This window comes from Dasypus novemcinctus, chromosome 12 (assembly GCF_030445035.2).
Source record: "Dasypus novemcinctus isolate mDasNov1 chromosome 12, mDasNov1.1.hap2, whole genome shotgun sequence".
Taxonomy (NCBI): Eukaryota; Metazoa; Chordata; class Mammalia; order Cingulata; family Dasypodidae; genus Dasypus; species Dasypus novemcinctus.
The window spans coordinates 100,397,044-100,411,558 of NC_080684.1; the positions used below are offsets into that span (position 1 = coordinate 100,397,044).

Genomic DNA, 14,515 nt, shown 5'->3' on the forward strand with positions numbered 1-14,515 from the left:
CAAAGATTTTGAAGCCAGAATAAAAGACGCAAAATGTCTTCTCTGTGACCTTAAAGGCCAAATTGATTTTATTCAAACTCCCCCACAAAAATTCCCCTTTGCACACAGGTGTGTTTACGCTTCAGCTCAAATAGAAAAATTTAAGAAGCAGAGGAGAAACTGGACAGGATTTTCAAATACAGTCTATAATTTTTTTAATACAGTAAAGTAAAAGCCTAGGCCAGAAAACAAAGCATACCATACTTTCATATTACTTTTTCTAATTGGTGGTTTATGATCTCCTTTACAAAACTGGTCCTCTTTGGATTAATTATCATGCTTCCAGGGAAACTCAGATCTTTTTTGTTTTCCAGTACCACAAAGGACAACTTGTGCCACCCTTCTCCACTACTCCTCACCTCCCACACACCTTCCTCAATGCACAGGGAGGCCAGCAGCTGGTAAAGCTTCTGAACAATTTGAGCATCCCTGCTCTGCTCCATTCTGCTTGCTAAAGACCTCCAAGTTGTACTGTTAATTAGCAAGAAGAGCCCAAAGAAACCACAAAGGCAGGTTCTTCACTTCAGGAGCAGGAGAGCTGAGCTAACAAGGCTAGAATCTGTTCAATTCTGCTTTACCATAAGTTTTTTTGTGATAGCTCCAAAATGTTCTACCATTTGTTCATTTTTGTTGGGTCAGATCTCAAACAGGCCGAACACGCTTTCCACATTATAAATTGTCAACAAAATTAGAACTGCGCAGTCCAGGGCAAAACTATCAGATGATGTCAACTATATTTTTTGCAGGATGGCTTTCATTACTTCATTATCTTTAATTCTTGAATTGTTATTCTTTGCAACTTTCAAAGTCGAAAGGTACCAGAACGCCTCCATCACAAAACCATTCATCTCCCTTCATTTAACTCTTTGAAGCAAGGGCACAGCCTGTTAATTCTTCTGCAAATCCATACATTGTCTCTAGAAATCAGGATGCCCCATAATTCTTCATGGTTATTATATGTTTTGCTCCACAGACATCAAGTCACTATTTACACAGATACATACAAGCTCCAATCTGAGGAGAGTAAAAATGGGAGAGCCATTTAACTAGACAGTACCTGCAATTTAGGAATGTGAAAGAACTTATAAGCCTTAAAGAGTGAGTTTACTGAGCTCCCCAATAGGTTTTATACTCAGAGAGTCAATTCCACTTGGAATATTTCATAATTTTAAGAGTACAGTGCCCTTTATTGCACATGAATCTGATTTTTTTTTTAAATATGGAATGCTTCATGAATTTGCATGTCATCCTTGCACAGGGGCCACGCTAATCTTCTCTGTATCATTCCAATTTTAGTGTATGTGCTGCTGAAGCAAGCAAAGAATCTGAGATTTTGGTACCATTGAACAACAACAAAATCTTTTATCAATATTCCACTCCAATAAAGAAAATTTTTTAAAAATACTAGACTACAAAGAAAGCATTAGCATTTCCCAGGATGCTTTAAATTGATTATCTAAAGCTATATGGTCCAACTGAAAAGATTCAGTTAAATTTAGATGAAAATAAATCATTTCACAGCTTTCAATGTAAATGGTGACATTTTAAAAAGTTCAAAATTGGGGTGATGGGCTTTCTCTGTAAAGGTTTCCTTTTTTTTTTGAGATACCAGCAGCTGGGGATTGAACCCAGGACCTCATACGTAGGAAACTGGCACTCAAACCACTGAGCCACATCAGATTCCCTGAGTTGGTTTTTTCATTTGTTTTGCTTGTTAGTTTTTGGTTTTTTTTTTAGGAGGTACCAGGAACTGAACCCGGGACCTCCCCCCATGTGGGAGGCAGGAGCGCAACTGCTTGAGCCACATCTACTCCCAAGGTTTACTATTTTAAGAAAACAAGTATGTTACTTTTATAATTGTAAATTGGTTTTTAAAATTCAAAACTTGGCCACTTGCTTTATAGCTGAAGAAATTAACCTTGAGTTCTCAAATTTCAGAACTCTCAAAGTCTCAATATAGTAAGAATGCAAGCCATGGCTGGTTGCAAACTATCAATATATCAGTCTTTCTGGTATTTCCTAACTTTCCTCATTAATAAAAGTAGGTAAATGGTGAAGAACAATTTATAATTCCTCCCACCCTTATATTTTTATGAAAAGCAAGAGAGAACTGAAAGTTATTTTGCTTAATCCAAATCTTATATTTACACTTTATCCCTACAGATTCAAGTGATCAAAACAACAAGGGGAGACAGAGCAAAGTAGTCACTTAAGTAAGTGAGAACCTAGAAAAGGATTTGGTCAAACAGAATTCTCAACCTATGAGTCTCAAGGCAAGATATGTGAAAAAGGACACTCTTCTTAAAATTATGTAAACATTCCAAATTGGAATACACTCTGAGTATATCTTTTAGGAAACAGTCTTACCACCTATTCATTTCATCATCTTGAAAACCTGGTTTGAAACTTACCTAGTTCAAGAACCTCCCCTAATGACTCTTAAAAACAAAACAACTCTGGTTGTTCTACCTGCTGTGCTTTCAGCATAAAACTTCCGTTCATTTTGTAGCACAACTATGGCTATCTCCAACTAACGATAAACTCTTTCAAGAAAAGATTAGCATCTTGTTTCTTTTTTGTTACATCATCTAGACAGGGTCCTACTCAATAGATACGCAATAAACATTATTAGATTCTCACAGAACTAGTCCACTGTCTTTGAAACAGAAGACAATCACTAAATACTGAACCCTTAGTAATGTTATTTATCATCATTGCCACATCCTAGACAAAAGGAAATGGTAAGACACCAAACTCTGCCAAAGGAATTGATAAGGCCTAGACTGTGATGGCCTACATTTACGTCAAAATCAAGTTTAAAAAATTATCTGTGAGTCTTATCCATGCTCTTTCATACTACATCTAATCAAGAGACTGTATGGTTTCATAGTCAAAGGTTTGTGCCTTAACTCCAGCACTTAACAACTGGGTTTTAGTTGCTCCCGGAGCAAAATTTTACTTAACCCAAAGGACTGCTATTGGAGTTAAATGAGATAACTATTTAAAGGTTCTAATACTAGGGAGACAGTTAATACATTGTAGCTATTATTACTGTTAAAATTACAATAAATTATAGTTAAGAAATATTATATAATATAAATTATGTTATTACAATAATGTAGTATTATGGTAGCAAGTCTTCAATAACATATGGTATATACAACATAATTCCTTTCTTGGATGTGATCTGCTTACTACTGTGATAAAACTTCCCCAGAAAAATGATCTCTGCAGCAAGGTACTTTGCCAAGAAGTCTAGGGAAGAAGGTTTTTGCCAGTATAACTCAGTTTTATGCAATACATTCACATTAATGTCTTAGGATCACAAAGCTCAACTTTTTATTGCCAAGGAACTATTGTATTTGTCCCTTAATGTCTTACAAGCCACGTCTCACTAGCATTTCAAGGAAATATGGCTGCAGTACCCAAAGAGGTTGGACTTTCATATTAGCTCATTCTGACCCACCTGTTAAGAATCCTAATTAAAACCTGAATGGAGGGACATTAAAGTAACAGTGAGCTATCAATTCACACTCATTAGACTCACGCCAAAACTTTAAAAGAAGAGCTTATAACAATACCTCTATTGAGCAGAAGGGTGGAGAAAGTGGTACTTTGATATACTGCCGGGGAAATGTGAAGTGTTACAGTCAAAGCTGAATTTATACAGAGTTTCTATTTGGGGTGGTGGAAAAGTTTTGGTGATGGATGGTGGTGATAGCAGCATGTGTGAATGTAATTCACATCACTGAACTGCATATTAGGATATGCTTAAAATAGAAAGTTTTAAATTGCATATATGCTACCAGAATAAAGTTTTTAAAAACCATATATCTGTACAACAGTGAACCCTAACGTAAATCATCTACTATATATAAAGTTAATAGTATAATAATTATAAACAAAGGCACCACACTAATGCAAAACAACAGGGAAAATGGTATGTGTGAGAGAATTCTGTACTTTGTAAATGATTGTCCTGTAACCCTATTACTTCTCTAACTAAAAAAAAAAAAAGACAATTTGGCAGCAACTGAACTTAAAAATACATATACACTTTAACCCATCGGTTCCATTCCTGGAGTTATATTCCCAAGAAATAACACAATACCTAAAAACAAGTAAAAAAAGATGTTTATTGCCATATTTATCATAATGGCAAAAAATGAAACAAAACAAATAAAATGAATGTCTGCTAATAGGGGGATGGCTGAATATATATATTAGTTACATATAGGCTACTAATAAGAATAATCTAAATAGTGCCTGGAGAACTGGATATCCATATGTAAAAGAGTGAAAGAGGATTACCATCTCACACCTTATACAAAAATCAACTCAAGATGGATCAAAGACCTAAATATAAGAGCCAAGACCATAAAGACTTTGGACAGCAGGGAAGGGAAGCATCTACAAGACCTTTAATAGGAAATGGCTTCATGAACTTCACACCAAAAGCATGAGCAGAAAAGAACAAATAGATAAATGGGACCTCCTCAAAATTAAAGCCTTCTGCACCTCAAAGGAGTTTGTCAAGAAAGTGAAAAGAGAGCCTACACAATGGGAGAAAATATTTGGTAACCATATATTGGATAGGAAACTTATAACCTGCATATATAAAGAACTCCTATATCTTGGGGGAAAAAAAGAGATAAACAACCCAATTAAAAAATGGGAAAAAGATTTAAAGAGACACTTCTCCAAAGAAGAAATACAAATGGCTAAAAAGCACATGAAAAAATGCTCCAAATCTCTAGCTATCAGGGAAATGCAAATCAAAACTACAATGAGATACCATCTTACTCCCATAAGATTGGTAGCTATGAAAAAAACATAAGACTACAAATGCTGGAGAGGATGTGGAGGAATGGGAACACTAATCCACTGCTGGTGGGAATGCAGATGGATCCAACCATTCTGGAGGACAGTTCGGCGGTTTCTCAAAAAACTAGCCATAGATTTGCCATATGACCCAGATATTCCACTGCTGGGTATATACCCAATAGAACTGAAAACAAGGACACAACCGATATATACACACCAATGTTAACAGCAGCATCGTTCACTATCGCCAAAAGTTGGAATCAACCCAAATGCCCATCAAAAGATGAATGGATAAATAAAATATGGTATATACATACAATGGAATACTACTCGGCTTTAAGAACAAATACACTACAAACACACGTGATAACATGGATGAATCTTGAGAACCTTATGTTGAGTGAAGCAACCTAGGCATTGCAGGACAAATACTACATGACCTCAATGATATGAAATAAGTAAACCAAGCTGCCTCAGAGAGCTAGAGACTGGATGATAGGCTTACAGGAAATTGGGGGGTAGAGGAAGGATGTAAGCTGACACCTACATGGGTGAAATCTATGATAAGTTGGAGGTAAGTATTTGTACAAGGAAGGGATAAAATGGGGGCACAGGGTTACTTTGGGTGGGGCTTTGCAGACTTCAGGGGGGCTAGGGATGCGATGTGTAATATTGCCCAAGAGATTGGGGGGAGGGTGGGGCAACATTCGAACATAGAAGATTGTCAGGTATTTGGTTCAGAGTATAATGCTGAGAAAACCTTTTCGAAAATATAATAAGGAAAGTTACCTGTTTAAGATGCTTAAAGGGGATAATCTGACACAGGACAGGTTCCTAGGGAATATGTGAATGTTCGTTTTGCCATAGTGGGTTATATCATTGAATAGAGACCCATATAATGAGAGTGAAGGTATACCCACATCCTGGGGAGGACTGATGCCATCAAATAGAGGGAACTGTATCTCTCAAGAGAAATGGTGGCTCCCAGTGCATTAGGGCAGTTGAGCATGTCAAGCCCTCAACACTGTTGCAAGTATCTCTGAACATGGCCCTTCAAGCAATGAAGATTCACTGTCACTGTGGGCCCTAAAGGGAGGGGGAAAGAGGTATTGAATAGATGGAACCAATGTAACTGTGTGGGCAAAAGAAGTGTTTCACAAGAGTATGCAAGGATGGATATAAGACATGTAAAATTACACCAAAAATATATAGGGGCTGACAGGCTAAAATGTAAATCATAATGTAAAACATAAGATAACTAAAAATTTAGAAAATTGTATAGTCTAAAACATAAACCACAATGTAAACAAATGTTACCTTGTTTGAAAGCTATTGTCTCAATATCTGTACATCAGTTTCAGTAAATATAGTATGAATATGTAAAAAAATTATTGCTGTGGAAGGGAAAAGGTTTTATGTTAGATATGTGGGAGTATTGTATATTATATAGATGAATTACTGTGATCTAAAACTCTTGTGAAGATAAGTTTAATAATTAGAAAAAAGAAAAGAAAAAGATAGGACATAGACACTGAGGACAAGACAGAAGTAGTTGTCTTGCCAATTTGCATACAGGGCAAAACTTATTGCAGTGATGGAAGGCAAAACATCAAAAACAGGGAAACGGACTTTGGCCCAGTGGTTAGGGCGTCCGTCTACCATATGGGAGGTCCGCGGTTCAAACCCCGGGCCTCCTTGACCCGTGTGGAGCTGGCCATGCGCAGTGCTGATGCGCGCAAGGAGTGCCATGCCACGCAAGGGTGTCCCCCGCGTGGGGGAGCCCCACGCGCAAGGAGTGAGCCTGTGAGGAAAGCCGCCCAGCGTGAAAAGAAAGAGCAGCCTGCCCAGGAATGGCACCGCCCACACTTCCCGTGCCGCTGACGACAACAGAAGTGGACAAAGAAACAAGACGCAGCAAATAGACACCAAGAACAGACAACCAGGGGAGGGGGGGAAATTAAATAAATAAATCTTTAAAAAAAAAACAAAACAAAACAAAACAAAAAAAAAACATCAAAAACAAAGCTTTTGTATTTTTAAATTTTTTGATGCCCCAATTTATTTTTACCGTAATTTTTCCAAATTAATATGTATTCTATATCTAACCTTTAAATTCATCGCTATATTCCATTTTACTATTAAGGGAATGTGGCAATATATTGGGCTTCACTTTTCAGGAAGTTTTGGACGACAGAGAGGTTCAACAATGGCAGCGGAGGAATACTGGTGTGGGATGTTATTGACAAGGGACACGTGGTTGGCAGATAGTTCTACAGCATATATATCTGGGGTACATAAAAATGTTTGGATATTTTCATAGTGGGTACAATTAAAAACAACAACTGAGGGAGTGCTGAGTTCCTAGCCAGGGGAGCTCTATCACAGTCCCTAAAGGAACAGCAACAATCCCCCAAGTGCAACGGCAAAGACCAAAAAAGAATGAAGGCCCAACAATGAGCCCTTGATACTAATGACTATGCTTGTGAGCCTGTACACCTGAAGTAAGAACAAGGCCTAGAGCTGCAGGGTGCCTAAAAGTTACCTCCTGAGGGCCTCCGTGTTGCTCAAATGCGGCCAGTCTCGAAGCCAAACTCAGCATGTAAATGAGTTGCCTTCCCTCCAGCATGGGACATGACTCCCGGGGATGAGCCTCCCTGGCGCCAAGGGATTACTACCAAGTACCAGCTGATGATGTAACTAGAAAATGACCTTGAATACAAGGGTCAACTCGGACCAGCAGAATATCTCTATCTACATATAATACCAGGAGTTAAAAATGCTTTTTGACCTGAATCAAGGGGGAAATGGAAAGCACAAATGAGTTTATATGGCTATGAGTCTCCAAAAAGAGCCGGGAGGTTATCAGAGGGGTTGCCCTTATGCACACCTCAGCAGAGTCCCAGAGACAGATAAAGTAGATACAACCCCAGGTATTGGTTCTTCTGAGGGCTACAGAGACCCACAGATTCTATGGTCATGGCAGATGGAGGTCAGTGCCATGTCAGTTGGCCCTTCTTTGGAGTTTGTGTTCCTGTGTGATGGAGCTGGACTCAGATGTGATCTTTTTTCACAAGACTCTCCTGTTACTTTTACCAGAACTGTAGTTGGTGCTGGGGTTAAATATATACCCAAGGGATCTGAATCTCTGGACTGACCACATGATAGCCAAGCCCTAAGCCTCAACAGACTTCAGTTCCTACATTCTGGTTTATTGGACTTATCCCACTCAGCTAACATGGAGTTGAAGAAGGTCAACCACCACACCATGGAGCCAAGAGTGCCTACAACTGAAAGCAGGAGGATTGCATCCAGCATCCATGTGGAATCTAAGCCCCCTCTTGATATAGACGTGGAGTGGACACAACCATTCCAAGGTCCACAGGATGGAGGAAGAGAATATGGATTAGAGTGGACTTACTGATATTCTATTCATGAACTATTGTGATTAGTAATGGAAGAAAAAGTGGCATTGGTGTGGAGAAAGTGGCCATGGTGGCTGCTGGGTGCAGGGAACAGGAGGAAGAGATGAGATGTGGCGGCGTTTTCGGGAGTTGGAGTTGTCCTGGGTGATACTGCAGGGACAGTTACCGGACATTGTATGTCCTTGAATGGCCCACTGGATGGAAAGTGGGAGAGTGTGGGCTATAATGTGGACCACTGACCATGAGGTGCAGCGGTGCTCAGAGATGTATTCACCAAATGCAATGAATGTCTTATGATGATGGAGGAGATTGTTGCTATGGGAGGAGGAGTGGGGTGAGGAGGGTGGGGGTATATGGGGACCTCATATATTTTGAATGTAATATTAAAAAAATAAAGACAAAAAAAAATAATTTGAATTATATCAGATCACATGGAGGGATTCCATTAAGTACTGCTGAGCAAAAAAAGCAAAAGGCAAAAAAGTAAGTAACATGATCCCATTTAAAAACAATAGCAAAAATGGAAAGGGAAAAGTACCCTGTGAGTGTATTTGTATGTGCATATAAATTTGCATAGGATTATGTAACTGCCGAGAAAAATATGAAAGAACACACACTAGGCCTGCTTACAGGTATTAGGGTAAAGACATTGAGGGGAATAAAAAAAAGAAGGAGGGGGGGCTAAGCAAGATAGGAGAAAAAGTTTGAATTTAAAAAATAAGGATGTAAATTTTCAAATTTATGAAGCTCCATTAAATAATGTATATAGGCAGATTTATGTATAAAGACTAATAATAATTATACTAATAATCACACTGATGAATCATGACACAACTACTCAATTATCTCATTCTGGTTGCTGCATTTGTCAGCTGACGTTTTTTGAACATCTATAAAAGGGGTTCTTTTCTTAACCTTTTCTGTTCCACAGAACCCTCTGCCAGTCAGGTGAAATGACTACTACTGTAATTTATTTATTGCATATATTCATAAGTGAAGGAAATGCTAGATTTCAGTTAGAGGTCAGAGAAAATAAAGATAATAAGCTGATTTTTTTTCCATTCAAGTTCAGTCGACTACTGGTTAGGAACCCCTGATCTATAGCATAGCTCTAAAACTAATGGCCTCCATTTACTACCACCTTCACAGCCTAAGAATTAAGAGTTAGGCCCCAGAGCAGCTTAAATACCATTAGCAAACAGCTAACCCAATGCCCTAGCTACCAGAAAGCACAAGTGATACATGATAAAAATATACTCCATAAAATATGAAATATTGTTGAACATATTGTTATTTTAATTCTACAATGGCTAAATATAATAAGTACTGATTGTGCTTATTATGTTAAGTTCTGACTAGGAAAAATCACACTCTCCATTAGCAGTTTGTGGAAAATTACTATACTATAATCTTAGACACCAAAATTATTACTTTTTTCTTATACACACAAATCCTAGTTACTGTAGAAAGAATATATTACTAATGTTGCTTCACCTTATTTAAAGGAGGGGGGAAAAAGAGACCTTTCAATTCAGAGACCTCTTTATATTTGAAAGTAAGGTCAGGTGATTTACTTAATTTTAAAAGTTTTATTAAAAAATAAAAAAACCAAATAAATAAATAAATAAATAAAAGTAAGGTCAGGGAAGCAGATTTGGCTCAACGGATAGAGCAACCACCTACTGCAAGGGAGGTCCAGGGTTCAAACCCAGGGCCTCCTGACCTGTGTGGTGAGCTGGCCCACATGCAGAGCTGATGTGTACAAGGAGTGCCATGCCACATAGGGGTGTCCCCACACACAAGAAGTGCACCCTGTATGGAGAGTCCCCTGTGCGAAAACAGTGCAGCCTGACCAGGAGTGGCGCCGCACACACAGAGAGCTGACACAGCAAAAATGACACAACAAAAAGAGACACATTCTCAGTGCCACTGACAAGAATCCAAGTGGACACAGAAGAACATATAGCGAATGGACACAGAAAGCAGACAACTGGGGGAGTGGGGGTGAGGAGAAGGGGAGAGAAGTAAATAAATAATAAATCTTTTTAAAAATAAAAGCAAGGTCAGAGGTATCCAGATGAGTGAAAGAGATTAGAAATGACATTAGAAGTAGAAAGTCAAAATTTAAGTTTTGTTTATTTCTCTCAACCCCCTTGTTGTTTGCACTTGCTGTGTCTGTCTTTCTCATTTCTTTAGAAGGCACCAGAAACCAAACCCAGGACCTCTGATGTGGGAGGGAGGCACCTAATCACTTGAGTCACCTCCACTCCCTGCTTTGTTGGGTCTCTCATTATGTTTTTCTTCTTGTGTCTCTTGTTGCATCATCTTGTTACGTCAGCTGCACCTGCCTGTTACGCCAGCTCACTGACTTCTTTAGGAAGTACTGGAACCGAACCAAGGACCTCTCAACGTGGTTGATGGGTGCTCAAATGCTTGAGCCACATGCACTTCCTAAATAAATCTTATTAGGAATAAATAATCCAATTCTTTCACACTCCATCAGCACCTGTGGTTTATTTTTATGTTTCTGTTATTTACTTAATCAAATGGGAGATTAAATTTGTCTTCAGTGGCTGTTAGGAAAAACACTTACTTTTCCCTAGAAGCCAACTATGCTAACCTTAATAACAGCAATATAAGTGTCTGGTATTGTTTTATGTGCTTTACAATTATTGAATACCTTAATCCTCAGAGAAACTCAGTGGTTCGCAATCCAGGCAATTTTGATCCTCCAGAGAACATCTGGCAATATCTGAAGATAATTTTGCTTGTTGTTGCTACTGCCACCTAATGATTAGAAGTTAGGGATACTCTAAACACTGTATAATGCACAGGAGAGGCCCTTCACAATAAAGAATTAACCAGCTCAAAAAATCAAAAGTGTTTTAAGAAACTGCACTCCTCCCAGCTTGTTGTGCTATTTATTTTTATGGGATTTTTTTTTTTTTGCTTGTTTTTTAATGTGTAGAGTATTCAAGTTTATGTAATTAAATCTATTATTCCTTTTCATTATTTTAATGTTAAAACCTTCAAAATATTCAGGTATATTTTAGTTTGATAAAACTATATATTAATATAAACAAGGATAGTCACTGTAGTATTTATTTATAGCAAAATATCTGAAAGACCCTAAATATCCAACCTTAGGCAATTGGTCACAATAATTGTGGTACATCCATACACTGAAACAGAGGATACATTAATTCTCAAAATTTTCACAACATTAAACCATGGGAAAAAATGCTTTAAGTGGGGAAAAACAGCAAACAAAATTATATCTATGGCATGTTTCTCATTGTCTTTATACAAGAAAATGAAACTATAGGGAGGAAATATGCCAATATTGGTCAGAAATTGGTGGTAGAATAACAATGGATTTTGTATTTTCTTTTGAAACTTTTTTTCATCTTTTATATTTTTCTCTAGTATATATGAATGAATTTGATTATTAGGTTAAAAAAGTTGAAAAATAAATTCAAATCTAAAAAATAAAAAACAATTTTTAAAAATGTCAGCAGTGCCAATGTTGAAAGACTGTGCAATAACCCTATGAGTTAGGTACTATTTCTTCAGACAAAGAAACTGAGGTGCAGAGAAGAACTAGCTTAAGGTCACACATCTAGCAGATGGCAAAGTTAGGATGTGGACGTAGCAGTCTAGCTCCAGAGTTCATCATTTTAATCTCGTACAAATAAAAAAGACAAAGTTTATCCATAATTTTCTCCACATAATCTTTCCATTCTCTCCCTCTCTTCCTAGATTCCAGGCTTATTTGGGAGAATGAATCATTAGTATCTTCATTCATTTGGAATTCCATCCATCCATCTGCCCACCCATTCAGCTATCCAAAAGTTTTCACTAGGCATCTACTCAAGAATAGAACTGTTCAAGACAATTATAGGTGAACAAGATGGACTTGATTTCTGTATTTGTGGCACATCCTTTCCTCATATTACTCCAGCATTACCAATCCTTGAATAGGCTAATCTTGCTCCCACCTCCACCTGGAAAGCTTTCCCCCTAGAATTTAGCATGGCTCACTCATTCATGTCATTCAGGTTTCTGCTCAAATGCCACCTTCTCAAAACGGGTTTCCCTGATCACCCTTTCTAAATTAGCTAAGATTCTTAACATTTATCCCCTTTTTCTTGCTTTCTTTTTCTTAACAGACTGTATTATTCCTAATATAGTATATATTTGATAATTGTCACTGACTTCCTGCCCACCAATAGAACCTAAGTTTTCTGAGAGAGCTATCTTAAGCACCAAGATGTATACCAGGCACATAGTAAACATTCAAATAAAAATATTCATTGAATGAATAGATTAGCAAATATCTTTTCAATCTAACCATTTTTTCATGATCACCTAGACTTTTGCAATTGTCTCTTCTTTGGCCTCTACACTCAAATCAGAGTAATCGTTCTAAAATGTAAACCTAATGAATCCCTCTACTTAAAGCTCTTCAATGATTTTCCATTGTTTTAAGGATAAAGTCCAAACTCCTAACATGGCTTTCAAGATCCTCCTGTTGGGAAGCAGACTTGGCTCAAAGGATAGAGCATCTGCCTACCACATGGGAGGTCCAGGGTTCAAACCCAGGGCATCCTGACCCGTGTGGAGCTGGCCCACACGCAGTGCTGATACGTGCAAGGAGTGCCCTGCCATGCAGGGGTGTCCCCTGCGTAGGGGAGCCCCACGTACAAGAAGTGCCCCCAGCGTGAAAGAAAGTCCAGCCTGCCCAGGAGTGCCGCTGCACTCACGGAGAACTGGCACAGCAAGATGACGCAACAAAAAAGAGACAAAGATTCCCAGTGCTGCTGCCAAGAATAGAAGCAGACACAGAAGCAGACACAGAAGCAGACACAGTGAATGGACACAGGGAACAGACAATTGGGGTGGGGGGTGGGGGAGAGGGGACAGGGAGAGAAACAAATTAAAAAAAAAAAAGACCCTCCTGTGGTCTCTAAGCTCTTTTCTTACTGTTCTTCTCACACTTAATAGTTGCAACCATCCAAGTATCAGTAAATGGTAATGTGTCTTAAGCACTTGCTATGTGCCAGGGACTAGTCTAAGGACATTATACATATCAAATCATTTAGTCCTATTCTATGAGGTAGGAATACTGTTGTGCCTAAATAGGCATATGTTGTTTTGTTGCACTTCGCTTTATTGTGCCTTATAGGTTTTGCGTTTTTTACAAACTGTGGCAACCCTATGTTGATCAAGTCTCCTGGTGCCATTTTTCAGCAGCATGTGCTCACTTCATGACTCTGTGCTGAGGCAGGTTAGCCAGGAAAACAAGGAGAAGACGAGCCACAACATGGCCAACAGACAACATGGCTGCAAGACCTCACTGAGACCTTGAGTCTACCCGTGAGGTCCTGGTTTCTCTTTCCAGGAACTCCCCTTGACCCCAGATATTCCAAATAGGCCTCACCATTGGCCCCCACCATTGGTGGGGTAACTAATAACAGCTGGGGCCCCTCCTGTTAGCAAGAGGAGGAATAATTAAGTTTAAAAGGTGATCTCACAAGCCTAGAGGAGCACTGACCAAATCTCAGTGTGTATTTCTGTCCGCTCCCATTTCTCAGTAAGCTCTGTTCTTTCCCCCATGTCCTAGTAAATTCTTTTTACTGGCCTGACTCAACTGGTATGACCTTAAATTCTTTTATGCAACATAACCAAGAACCTACAGGAATCCAACACTTCCCCATCTTCATTTGGCAAGCCAGCCAGGAGACAGAAAGACTAGTGGCACTTACCGAGCCCTGCCGGAGACTGGTGACTTTTAAGGCCCTTTTTTGGTTCTGCCATTTTAAGGAGGTTCCTGGATAGGTTCCCATAGCACATAAACTCAGTCTGCCCAGACTTGTGGCTCCTCTCCAGAGGTGGTAGGGGCAAGTCCCCATACCGGGAAACCGCCACTGAGACCTGACTGGGCACATGATCTGAGTTGGAAACGCAGTCTGCCAGGAGTTTACCAGGCCCCTTTGTGAGTTCAGAATGGCTATCACCCATTTTATCTTTTCTTTAGACTGCTAGTTAATGTGTTTTAATTAAAAGGGTCTTTGATCTTCCAACTACTGCTATCCTTGTTTTGGGTTTGTGCGATGCTTCAGAATGCCACAGAAACTAAAAATACATTTTTTACAGAGGCATGAGCCCCATCTTCAGTAGTGCCCTGAGTCTTTGCTCTTTCTCTGTCCTTGGGAGGCCCTGAGACTATC

The 14,515-nt window shown here is 38.9% G+C and overlaps 1 protein-coding gene and 1 non-coding gene across 7 annotated transcripts in view; both read right to left on the bottom strand.

The window, feature by feature from the left end:
- Window positions 1–14,515, bottom strand: part of MRTFA (myocardin related transcription factor A) — a 307,327-nt gene that overhangs the window by 84,446 nt on the left and 208,366 nt on the right. The gene's annotated exons all lie outside the window — the stretch shown is intronic.
- On the bottom strand, window positions 1,253–1,355 carry LOC111765189 (U6 spliceosomal RNA). Its single transcript, XR_002797593.2, has one exon. It is a non-coding gene; the product is annotated as a U6 spliceosomal RNA (small nuclear RNA).